Here is a 10,896-nt window from a genome sequence, read left to right on the forward strand (position 1 = left end):
AGAGTTACTGTCTCCAAAATAAGGGGGGGTGGGGGGTGGTGGTGGGGAAATAAACTGTCTTAACCACTACTTCATAACTTGAAGAGGAAAACTTGTGTACCAAAACCCCAGAGTTACTGTCTCCAAAATAAGGGAGGTGGGGGGAATAAACCATCTTAACTTCTCCTTCATAAGCTAAAGAGGAAAACTTGTGTACCAAAACCCCAGAGTTACTGTCTCCAAAATAAGGGAGGTGGGGGGAATAAACCATCTTAACTTCTACTTCATAACCTAAAGAGGAAAATTCGTCTAAGAAATGTAACTAAAGGTCTAAGAAAACTAACTAAAGGCCTAAGAAAAGTAACTAAGGTCGAAGAAACGTAATCAAAATAAGAACTCTAAGAGTCCACGTGTCACAGCAGCTGTTGGTGGATTATCTCCCACACCATCTTCTTCCGGAAGTATGGCATGTGAGTCTGGAAAGAGAAGAGAAAGAAAAGAGAAATTAAATAATGACGTCACGGTAGAAAGAGGCGGCAAACACGCATAAACGCCCAGCGGAGTCCTTAATAGGAAGTTCCCTTTAGGAACTGTCAACCGTTTGGGTATAACACCCCACGCGGTTCCTAAGAGGGTGACACGACAACCCGACAAAACCAGATTGACTTGACCGCGCGACAGCTTACAAGCACGCTAATAAAAGACCCGTCTAAAACGAAATCAATAAAAAGAAGCGGTGTCTTGACTGGTCAAAGGGTAGAAGCCATTTCTCCAAAAGATACCGAGCCCAGATATGCCAAACCCGCTGGCGGCAGTATCTTGCCCAAGAGGAATCTCACCGGCAGCAGCTCCCAAAGGCGGGGATGGAGAACCACAGCTCTGCCCTGCCCAGGCCACTTGGAAGTTCTGATCCCAGCAACTACGCACCGAAACGGGGTACGAAACCTCAGCCCCTGCCCCGGACACAATGAAGAGCTGCTGCCTAACCTCCCTGGCTCCTGTCCCTGGGCGAGAGGGGCTTGGAGGGGTTTATGACCTTCACTCACCTGGCTAAAGTTGAATGGTTTCTCTCTGGCGATGTAATCTGCGTATTTACACATAAAGACGCCGCAGTCGCTTCCATTCAGCTGCTGAGGGATCTCCTAAGGAATGCAAAGAAGATGGAGGATTTCCCTCTGTCTCAAAAGAAAAGCAACTTGGAAGCAGCGCACATTACCCACACCGACACTGCGCTCACCGCACACTCCTGACCCTACTTGCCTAATCCCCAATACCCACTCCCGCCCACGAGGAACAGACCCAGTTCACTGCTCACCATCCCTCCCCTCTGCCTCCCGGACTCGGACACTACGATCCAAATTTTTGGCAGGCCCAGAAGGCGCAGCAGCCCTCCCCCCTGCGAGGTGTCTCAAGGTTCGCACCGCCTCTTTCTTAAGTGACCTTTCTTAAATCCGGTCTTTAGGGACTGCTTTTTACTATCAACTCCTCGAGAAACATCAGCTCAACCCTTTCTTTGCCACGGGCCAGGATCTGGGCCCCAAAGCAGCACTTACAGTTCCCATTTCAAACCCAAGGGGTGCTCACGTACACGTGGCTCCATGCTGTGAAGAGTCCACTCTGAAACATCCAGCTCCAGCTGTCTTTTTTCCCAGCTTTCTTTTTGCAGGTATTGGCTGGTTAAAACAAAAGGAAAAAAAAAAATCCCTTTTCATCTCTGTAATTTAGGCCAACAACAAAATAAAGCGGCTGAAGGATCACAGGAAGACGGACGGCAGGACGGTAAAATGTCAGAGGATCCTCACCGCAGCTGATTTAAGGCTGATTTTGAGGAAAAATCCCAATCTGAAACTTACAAACACAGGGAGAGGCTGTGAGCTAATGGTCAAGAACGAGGCCAACGACTCCATTGCTTCGGAGAGGTCAAAAAGCCCCAAATCACATGTTATCAGAGCACAAAGAGACAAACCAAGCAAGGAACTGTAATGCCGTAATTCCACCGGGTGCCTTGATCCCACATCCTGGGCTCCGACTAACAAAGTCGGCACACGTGTGCCACGGGTCTATGGCGTATTTGGCTGTGCCTCTCACGGGAAGGTGGCAGAATCCAGGCACCCCAGACCCTGGGTGCAGGGGACGCTGTGACAGCAGATAAGCAGTCGATGCCAGACAAGTCGCAGCAAGCAACTCCAAGATTCCTGCTTGGTTATCTACAAGCCACGTGAAAACTGGCAGTCGCCTTACAGGGACTAAATCTAAAACCCCTCTCCTCATTCACACCAGAAAAGCAGTGACGGAGCGGTTACTTACAGCAAAGTCTGACAAATCTTGTCCCCTTTCTGCCCAAGCGAGTCCAAGTACGTGATGGTGTTCTTCCTCAGATCTATGACCTGTTATTAAAAGGTGACCGTTAGGCAAAGCACAACCTTGTGCCGCACACCCCCCAACACCTACATGACTTCTCTTGCCAGTTTTTGCTCCCCGTCCAATTCTAAAGAAAAAGCCCGTGGGACTCACGGCTAGTGTCCAGTGTGCTCGCGAGTTCACAGGCACGAAGAGGATGTCCTGCTTAAAGACATCGACACTCTTGGTCCACCTTCTGACCGACTCGTAGCCCCCAGATGTTAGTTTCGGATAAAAGAAAGTACTAAACGCGTGGACTGCTGGATAGCCTTCCTTCTTGCCTCTTTCCATCAGCAGACCCATGTAGAAATTAACCACCTGTACCATAAAGAGGAAACGTGAGGTGTAAACATATGACGCTGCCTTCCCCAACCAAAAATACAGCACCACGTCTTTTCTGGCCACCCTTAAGCATGCAGCGGAGAGAACTCCAGCCTCAGCTGTCAGCTTTTGTTCCCAGGATTTCACACGGGGCTACATCGGCAGTTTGATCAAAACACCTGCCACCCACGCCAATAACCCGGACGAACTCCTGGAAGCTGCGTCATACAAGAAGTAACGGAACTTCCCGAAACGCTCGACCCTTCAACACCTCAAATAAGAAGTGTACAGAGATTTCTAGGCTCTGCAGCGGAGGTCGTCAAAGAACGTTGACGCGACTTCTGTACAGGGCGGAGGGGTATTTTTCAATAAAGGCTGAGTGAGACTAGCCCTGTGCTGCAGCTGGTTTTACCTCATCGTTTAGCCAGCAAAGGTTCCTGAGCGTGCGGATGTCTTCGCGAGTGACCTTTAGTTTGAAGGCACTGCTCATGATCTCATCTGGCTCACCTCTGCCAAATGCGGCACTGACCTCTCTCTCCATGGCCTGAAAGGAACAATTCAATGGGGAAGGACTTGTGAAACAGAGCATGGAGCACGCTGACCTGGGGGCAGCTTTCCACTGAAACACGGCCTGTAAATTCAGCTCAGGTGACAGAGCAACTGCCTTCGACGGTTTCTTGCCTCAGTGAGCGATAGCGCTTTTGCCTTGCTTGGTTGGTTTCAGCATCCTAACTTTGAACTTCACAGCCCAGGCTTGCTGCCGTTTCTTTTCACCAAGGACGTGGGGATAAAACCCGTCAACTTAGCAAACACGCTCAAGCAGCTGAAAATGGAACACAACTCTGGCAACCCCCTTTCCCAGGTGCTGCTGCGGCCCTCGCAATACCCAGGTTTAAGCCAACCCCAGCGGGCATCCTCCGTACCGAGGCAGCTAAGTCAGGAGCCTGAAAGAACGTGAAGGTGGGGGACTTCAAAGGGAACGGCAAAGGGGGAAACTGAGGCAGCCGTCCCGCTAACAGAAGGCCCACAAACCCTTAGGGCAGCACAACTGAAGGAGCGCGGGGAGCACACAAAATCCTTCAAAGCAGCTTTAGTGCTGACCCTCGCACTGTGAAGCCACAACCACAGCCACTCGCTAACAGGTTCAATGCAAGTTCTTCAGATTTCAAAGCGCCTTAAGAACCACCGAGAAGAAGAGGACTTCCTTGCAGCTCTGCCACAACCTTCTCTTTTGTCTCACAGACTGTCGCCTACGGTACCTCTGTGAGCGGAGGAAAGCGTTCCGCTGTTTTTCCCAATCTTGGCACTTTCTTTTCCTCCACATCGAGGCTGGCTGACTTTTTGGACGGAACAGGTGTAGGGTGTCCTCGGAATAAGGCATCTTCTAAGATTTCTGTGCCACGCTGCCTCTGTTAGACAAACGGACGTTAAGCTAGCAATCAAGCACAGATTTGTTTCCTTGGGGACAGGACAGAAAATCTTGCTTATATAGAAAACTGGAAGGGTTTTTGTACACCCATGCAACCAGCAAACTCCAAAGTTACTTCTTCTTGACGACTGCATTCCAACTGTGCACCCATGGAGTGCTGCACTCGGAGGCAAGAGAGGCAGAAAGCTCCTTTGCCTTGGGCTAGCGTTAAGAACCCCAGCAAAGCCTCCACGTGTAGGTATCAAGTTGAGATTGAGACTACTATTTCTGATTACCATGACTAAAATTTTATTTTTGACCTCAACCCTGACCAGAGGTGAAAGTCAAAGAGACGTACTTCCTATCCCAGCAAACAAGATAAGACTAAAGACACCCCAGTCCAGCTTTGCAGGTCAACCAAGTCAGTGCGCTAAAGATTTTGAGGCTATACCCAACACGTGAAAGGGGAAGAATCAAAACCGTATAGTGTAGTGTGCTCCTAATAGTCCAGAAACAAAATTAACGGCAGCGGAAAACACTTGGCGATAGCGCTACTCATCAAATAACGCTCCCGCTTTCCCGGGGAAAAACAACCTGGGCAAATACAGATATTGTTGAGGAAGTCATGTGAAGAGTGCTGAAGTTTCTCATCACAAAGAGCTCTATTTTCCTTGGGAATAACACAAGCTTACCCCTGCGATGGTTTCTTTCACTGCTCCTTCCTCTTCCGCAGAGTTTTCTTCTGGTGTGCAGTACCTGCCAGGAGAGGGAGAGAGAGAAGCGAGCTCTATATCCGTCCTGTCCCATGGAATTCTCAAGAATTCACCCTCTGGACAAGAAAGGCTTTTGCAAGGCTAAATACAGCACTAGTTTTTAAAGCGGGGAGAAGAATAGGGACAGAATTAGCTACAAAACAGGACTGCTGCAACTGAACCTCCCTCTGCTCCCATCTACGCTTTCTCCTCTCTCATGTAAGGGCAGGTCACTGCAGAAAGATGCGTGCATCTTACCGCCGTACAAAATCTCTCCCTGTAGCTGCACCTACTGCCCCCAAAAACCTGTTTCCATAAAGACCGCAAAGCCGTCGCAACTCACAGTCCTGCCAGCTCAGACAGCCAATACCAATGAGGCCGCTGGCCTCTCAAACCCAACTGCACGCTGCCTTTTTCCCCCTCCTAGGCAAACCCCAGGCATCCTTTGGGACTTACAAAGTCCCCAAAACTGCCTCAAGTCCCACCAGGCTTTACAAGCTCTCTAATCCTTCTGCTTAGGATGCGGGTTTCCAAGTGAAAGAAGTGAAATGTCAGCTCATTGATGGCTCGGCAGAACGACTCACAAACAAAAACGGATTCTGCACATCCAAGGACAACTTGGGACGGCCACCACTCGCACCCTTACTGGCTTTCTTCCCACAGCAAACACCACACCAGCACAACCCTCTTTGTCACGCAGCACGGCTCTCGCTTGTGTTGGAGATGCAACTGGCTTGCGAGCAATTCCGGAGCCGCAAGCTAGCTACTTCTCTTTCACAGCACTGAGACGATCAAAGACCGTTGGTCATCTTCGAGACTCTACCAGCGGCTGAAAGAGATACACGCGCAGAGCCAAAAGGAACAAGAAGCATCATTAGAAGAGACTCTACCTGATCGTATCACCTCTCTGCGACCGCTGCGGGCAGCAAACATCTATACATTCGACACCTGCACAGAAAAGCAGTAGTAAGAAAACAAGAAGTCGACTTTCAATCACCATCAGATGTACACAGCTCTCCATTTCTGAGTGATAAATAAAAAAAAAGGAAAAACTTTGAAGGATGACGGTATGGTCAGGAAGTTCGAATTCTGGCAAGCACTTTGAACTAGGAACGTCATCTGCGAGTGTGTAAGAAATGCCCTATTTGGATTTGACGTCTACCTACAAAGTGGAACGGATTGGAATCATGGGGATACTCACCGGTCCTGAGTGTTGCACGTGGATAGACATCTCCTCCGTATTTTGGTTCTTCCCGGTGACTCACAGTCGCCACTGGTTCCTTGGAGGAGGCTTGAACACTTTGGGGCAGGAAACAAACAACAGAGGAGAATCACAATTTTTATACGGGGGGCAATTGTTATCAGTGCGTACCAATTCACGCTGGCTTTTGGGGTTTTTCTTTAAGAAGAACAAAATATTCTTTGCACATCCGACAAATATCTGCATTAACCTGAGGAGGCCACTTTACTCTGTGGGACAAGACAGCGTTCATTTCAACCAGCCCTGACCAATTCTGCTCAATCTATTTGTTAAAGGTTATGCTGACGCTGAGAATGGCAATGTCCACAACATCCATACTGCTGGGACATTTTACTTCAGACCTGCCCTGCTCTGACCTCAGGGACTATATGCTCAGTAGCGGTTGGAGTGCATTAGACACCTTCCCCAGGAACTTCTCTGGTTTAGCTTCCTCTGAAAGGAATCTCTTTCTCAGGCTCCAGATCTGCTCCAAAATATGAGCCAAACCACAATAAGCAACGACTGGCAGATGAGACGCCGACAGCAGAGTCTTGACCTGCTCTCAAATGCAGTGCGCTTAAACTCAGCGCACCCAAAATTACATGAGAAACTCTCTTCTGTATCATTTTCATGGTATGGATTTTCATCTGCAGTGGCGGATTCTGGCGCAGCGCACTCCTTAACTGGTGGCCTCAGTGGTAAGAAGCTGTCTGGAGCAGCTTTGATGCTCTGTTTGCCCTTCCGGCTTGTGCTCAAAACATCAACGGCAAAAGAAACGGTATCAAGAGAACATTCCAATGTGCACCTCCACCACCACCTGCTTTGTCAAGCACGTACACCGATGACGATGGAGACAGACACGAGATGTTTATGACTTTCAGATGAAGACCTGCTGTCTTCAACTGGCTAATGGGGAAGTAGAGAGAAGTAAAAGTGAAAATCACAACAACTGCCTTGAAGATACGCTGTTGATTGTGTCCTCAGCCTCCTCCCAAGTTCAACGCTTCCTCTTACCGCAGACCTTTAATCTCTAGCTAATCTCCTGTGTCAATTAAGTAGCTGGATTTAAAGAAAAAGTTTAATATTGGTACTTCGGGGGGGAAGCAGCTGACGACCTCCCTTACCATAGGCAGTAAACCTTTCGGGGAAGAAGTCAAAGAAAACGGAAGGATTTTTACCTCAGACGGGGAATTGTCTTGTCAGGACGAGAGAGTGGTTCCTTAGTCAAGCGAGCATGGGTCCCACACGGCATTTGACCTACGAGAGAAGAGCGTAAGGCATCGGTAAGTATAAAAGGAAACTGAAGAGGTTTATGAGTTTACAGTAACGAGCTTCACCAAAGATAAATTGTCATTTTCTCTCTCACATCATCATATGATTTGTGTTATGTCACTTTAGGACATTTTCAGGTTTTCACACCGGCAACTGCAGCAAGTTGCGCGCACAAGGTATTGCCAGCCGAAACCTGAAATACAAAAGGCTCCTCAGGATCTACTACCTAAAAGGACCATTGAAAACAATTTGCTTCTGGCAAGCTAACAGTGGACCTATCAGAACGGAAGGACTGCATCCAAGGCAGCTCTGGTACCGAGACGACCAGATCGACGCCCGGCTCCACTCCAGAAGCAATGCAAGGATGCGGGTAAGAAACAGAGGTCACGCTCAAGTATTCCCAGATGCTGCCTCGTCCCGTGCCTGCCATAATCCCTACAGAACCCTAGGGGTAGACTTGGACAGTACACAAGGTAGGGTGAAAATGAAACAAGTCGTATAACTTGATGTCAGCCTTACCAATTTGCAGCACGGCTACCTCGAGTGACGAAAATCGTGGTCTTTTAGTGGAAGGCTCTAAAGAAGTGGACCCAGGCTTAAAAGAAAACAACAAAAAAGCACCAGCGTGAGTGTAACCTGAATGTGAATCCCAGCAAACACACTTCCTGAGGCTTAGTCAGCTCTACTATGACTTGGGGACCATGACTTGCTGGTTCAGATTGCAGAAGGCGGCAAATCTTGGCAGGACCTTTGACAGGTACGCTTTAAATTTTGAATACAGGCTCTCATATGTGCAGCAATTAAAAGAATACAGTCTTGTCACTGAGTTATCACTCAGTCGGCTTCTAAACATTCCAAAGGGTGATAGTTCGGCCCTTGAGAAATATATTTTGTACAAATAAGAGTTAACGACTCTCTCAGGAACGAAGAACTAGAGCCCGACAGTCTCTTAGCCCTCTAATCCCATGGGGCAATAAGAAAAACTGCACTACACCTTTGAACCAAACTAGGCAGTCAAGGTGGCTCATTTTTACAGAGCCAAAGTCCTACAGGAACGCTCTCCTGGACTGGTGGATAATGAGCAGAAAGTGGTTTATCCAGAGCAAGTATGCAGTTTTTCTTGTCAGGTAGTGTATATTGATTCCTTAACCACAAGCTTGAGAAAGAGAATAACAGTTTGCAAACACACTAAAACTATAAACTTGAACCATTCTCAAGTATCTGGAAGACAACAAACAGTTTGCTCCTCCCGCAGCTGCCAGTGCCGGAGCAGAGGACGCAGGCTTGAGTAAGGCAAACCCAGCCCACATTAGAGCTGCCTGCTAGAAATGCAAAAGAACCACCTACTGCTGTACAGGCTCAGAGCAGGCTCAACCTCAAGATGCAGTAGGGAGAGCCGCTTGCTCTCGCACCTTGCACAGACCCTAACATTTCAAAGCCCTCGCTAACCTCTTCCGCACACTCTGTGAATGGAGCATCTTCGCTGACGGAAGCCGCCGGGCGTTTGGTTGCCTCGGTCGGCAACTGCAGCACTGCAGAAACTTCAACTTTCTCTTTCTGCTCAGAGATGGAATAATCTAAAAAACAAAGACAGGCCGTATAAGAACAGGCTAGAAAACCAACAGAGGTACATTGCGAATACAGACAGGAGGGAGCACACAGCTTGGATTTAAGATACTCTTTCTGCTGACAGGCGCGGGCTCAGCGCCAGAGACCTGGGCTATCTCCTGCTGGCAGTAAAAGTATTGGGCCCTGCCACAGTCACCGCAGAGAACGTCCGTCATCTATAGGGCTAAGCCCTACCGGACACCCTCAAGCCATTGGCTATAGGCATAGAGAGCCACAAGGCAAGAAGCCAACAGCTTGAAAAGCCACCGTTTCAGGAACAATGCCAGAGCACAAAAGCCAGACTTTTCCAAGGGACACGAAACCTCAGAAAAATCGGGCATATTCAGTACTTGTGTAATGTGCGATACCTGATTTTTGCTTTTTCGGCGGAGTCTCGTCATCATCATCATCCACAACTGTGCAAACGCTGAGGAAAGAACACACACAACAGTGTTTTGCAGCCCTAGGGAAGCTCCCAGCAGGCTGACTTCCCTTCACAGGGCCCAAACTTCCCAAGTTACTTTTCCTATCCCAAAGGTCTCCCCCTCCAAGCGCCCCCGGGATCATCTCAGGCACATACACCTAACTGCAGCCCTCCTCAACACCCCCCAACCTCTCCCAGCCAACGACCGCTCGCAGAGAGCTAATGATCCCGCTGCAGCACATTAGGCCTCTTTGGCTCATTCCGTTAATGCTTCCCAACATTTTACCTTTCTTCCTATCACCAACAAATTAAGTTCGTTTCGGAAATCCCTACACTGAGTTGCAAAGAAAAGTCTAAGGAGGACAGGACATAAAAGGTGGGAAAGCAACTCGGGCATACACCCACTTCAATCACTTTGTCCTTTGGGAATGGAGCACACAGGTTGGTCCGAGGTGGGTTTTTTCCTCTCTTTGCCCCCCCAAATGTCAGGACAGCCGGATCCTTTGAAGAACTCTTTGGTCTTTCTTACACAAAGGAATTTCTCTTGAACTGTTATGCCCCCGACCCCTGCTGATAGCATTGCTTCTGGCCGGGGAGATGGGGGGGGAGTGGGCGCCGGGCCGATGCCCGGGGGCGGCCCTGAGGCGGCGGGGCGGCTCGCTGCCCTGGGGGGCGGCCTCTTGCGCGGCGGCGGGGCCGGGGGCGGCGAGGAGGGCGACGAGGGCCCCCCGCAGCCATTAGTGGAGGGGAGGCTGAGGGGGGAGAGAGGGGCGGGGCGGTGGGTGCGCGCGCGCAGGCGCGCCGCCGTCTGTGCTCTGCCTGAGGGAGCCGTTAGCGGCCGCCCGGCCCGCTTCTGCCCCTGCCCTGCGGTGGGGCCGGGCCGGCGCCGTCCCGCCCGGCCCTGCTCTGTCTGGGGGAGGCGCTTGCCCTTCTCCGGAAGCCCCGAGCCGGGCCCCGGCTGGCAGCTGGGCGCCGGGAGGCCGGGGAGTGCCCGGAGGAGGGGAAGAGGCCTTCGGGGAGAGGCCCCCACGGAGGCCGGAGGGGCCCCCCAGAAGCCCTCCAGAGACGGAGGGGCCCCCCAGAAGCCTCCCAGAGAGCGGAGGGGCCCCTCGGAGAGCGGAGAAGCCTTTCGGCGTCCCGCAGGCCTGAGGCGAGCGACAGCGGCCGGCGGCGCGGGCTCTCGCGCGCCCCCTCCTGCCTCCTCTGCCCGCGGTGGGTGAGGGAATGCCAATCCCGGGCTTACCGAGCCCTTTCCTGCGCGCTCGCACGGCGCTTTGCGCCCCTCTGGCGGGGAGCTGCGCTCGCTGCACCCGGCTGCGCCATGGCTGCGGTGCGACTGGAAGGACGCGGACTGCGTTCGGCGTTCCACCATGGTGAGCGGCTGTGACGGAGCGGCGCCCGACCGCCGGCCGCGGGCAGCCCCGCTCGAGCCGCTGCTGCGGGGGCCGGCGAGCGTGTGGTGAGTGCTGAGCTGTGTGCTGGGGGGTTGGGC

At 51.1% G+C, this 10,896-nt stretch overlaps 1 long non-coding RNA gene across 1 annotated transcript; it reads right to left on the reverse strand.

The window, feature by feature from the left end:
* Window positions 1-393: 393 nt before the first annotated feature.
* LOC309684449 lies at window positions 394-1,626 on the reverse strand. The gene is made up of 3 exons (XR_014270286.1): window positions 1,568-1,626; window positions 1,026-1,121; window positions 394-455 (listed from the first exon to the last, which is right to left on the reverse strand). It is a non-coding gene; the product is annotated as an uncharacterized lncRNA (long non-coding RNA).
* Between the last annotated feature and the right edge of the window lie 9,270 nt (window positions 1,627-10,896).

Source organism: Vanellus vanellus (genome assembly GCF_965231255.1).
Source record: "Vanellus vanellus genome assembly, contig: HAP1_SCAFFOLD_80, whole genome shotgun sequence".
NCBI lineage: Eukaryota > Metazoa > Chordata > Aves > Charadriiformes > Charadriidae > Vanellus > Vanellus vanellus.